Here is a 2,351-nt window from a genome sequence, read left to right on the forward strand (position 1 = left end):
AGAGAGAGAGAGAGAGAGAGAGAGAGAGAGAGAGAGAAAAGTACTTCAATGTAACCACCAGGGGTGGCACAACAAAATATTGGCACGCATTTCATCGTTCAAGTCTAATTATAATGAAACATAAAACGTAGAGGATCTATCAGTTATTTTAGCTTTCTGTTAGCTTGTGTATACATTTTATCGACGAACTATGAACGCAATCACATATAATTCAGTATTGATATTTTTATTTTGTTACAAACGGCTTCGAATTCATATACGCATTAAACATGATTTACTGGACAGCTGACGTGTGGGTTGCACGTTATATAGCGAGAATAATTTACAATATAAATTCTCTTTTAAATGCAATAGGTAGGTTGGTGTGGCCATGAAGTGCACTACACGTAAAATCTAAGCGATCGAATCGCTACGTCAGAGAATGATGACAAGTGAAGAGACGATTGATTAAAAATCTCATGTAAGCTCTACAAAGTCTGTCTACTTCGTCGCGTTGTCTTGTGTATCGTCTGTTCTACACATAGGTATATATATATATAGTGCTCCTGTTCACTTGCATACCTATCACTTCACACAAAAGCGATCGCATCGTTCAAATAACTAGTGAGGAACTTAATAATCCAAACCGTTCAAGGTCCGAGAAACTATGTACAACCTCATGAAACTGTGCGCTCACAAACCTGTGAACTGAAGGACAACTGAAATCTTCCCCAATGGTTGGTAGGTACAGAGACCCTATATAGATATAGTATATAGGATCTTTGGTAGGTATAACAGAGTTGGTAATGGAGTAAAACAGTATGGCGGAAAACAACAGAAATCGTGAATTTGGGATCGAACAAACCCCGAGGCCATTAAATCGTAGACCCATGTAAAATTATTTACAACAATGTACAACCATCATGCACAACAGTATTCAATCGTATACACCTCTGTATACCACTGTAAAGCCACATGCAACAGTGCTTAACTGTATACAGTCATGTACAACCATGCACGCATGTGTATAATGTTATAAAGTGATGCACAACAAGTTTTACTGGGGCTGATAGGGTCTATGTCCCCCAGGGTACTGCCGGAACGTACCCTGGTAACTATCTAGCTGATATGGTTAGGGTTACTGTTAGGGTTAGGGTTATGGTTATAGTTAGGGTTAGGGAGTAGGCATAGGCGACTCCCTAGACTCGTTAGTGGAGTAGGCGAGGTACGGTCCGGCATATTAGATAGTAGTATTTAGTATCAGGGTACAGTCCGGTATACCGGACCGTACCCAGGGTACGTTCCGGCAGTACCCAGGGAGACATAGACCCTATCAGCTTTACTGGGTGCAATGATGTCTAACCAAGTCCAGCCACGCACAACCATGTACATGTGTGTGTGTGTGTGCAGCCATGTACTTGCGTGCACAACCATTTATAGACATGCACAGAACTGCACAGCCATGTAAGGCAATGCAAAGCCATGTATGGACATACATCACAGCCACGCATCCACATGCACAACGATGTGCAAATACACACGGCCATTTATATACATGCACAGCCATGTATGGCCATGCCAAACAATGTGCAGACAGATATACACAGTCGTGTTCAAACATACATAGTCACTACAAACATGCACCGCCATGTATGGCCATGCACAGACATGTTGGAATATGTATCACATAGCAATTTTTATCACGCACGCATGCACACACCGATGGCATGTGCGTGTGTATGTGTGTGCATCAGGACGTGCATGCATGCGTGTGTGAATTCTACGTAACGAAACTCTACGACACGTCTGTCACTATTTACAATGCAAAGCACGCGGGCGCATGCACACGCGTGCACAACACTCGGTTCATGTAACTACACAGTGTAAAGCAATACCGCACACCCACGAGAGTGGATCCATTCACGTAGGAATGCATAGGACAGTGCGCAAAACCCTCTGCTCGTCGCACGCTCAGCTCACAAACACTGTACCGTCTACACTACAGACGTCACCCTCCGTGTGCTACTGCATCCTCCGTACACTGCATCATCTATACACATCCTGCCTCCGCGCTGCATCCTCCATGCTACACGGCGGGCATCCTGCCTCCGCGCTACACGATGGGCATCCTGCCTCCGCGCTGCATCCTCCACGCTACACGACAGGCATCCTGCCTCCGCGCTACACGGCGGGCATCCTGCCTCCGCGCTACACGGCGGGCATCCTGCATCATCTATACACATCCTGCCTCCACGCTGCATCCTCCGCGCTACACGGCGGGCATCCTGCCTCCACGCTACACGGCGGGCATCCTGCCTCCACGCTCCACGGCGGGCATCCTGCCTCCACGCTACACGGCGGGCATCCTGCCT

The sequence above is a fragment of the Priapulus caudatus genome, unplaced genomic scaffold (genome assembly GCF_000485595.1).
Source record: "Priapulus caudatus unplaced genomic scaffold, Priapulus_caudatus-5.0.1 Scaffold391, whole genome shotgun sequence".
Taxonomy (NCBI): Eukaryota; Metazoa; Priapulida; class Priapulimorpha; order Priapulimorphida; family Priapulidae; genus Priapulus; species Priapulus caudatus.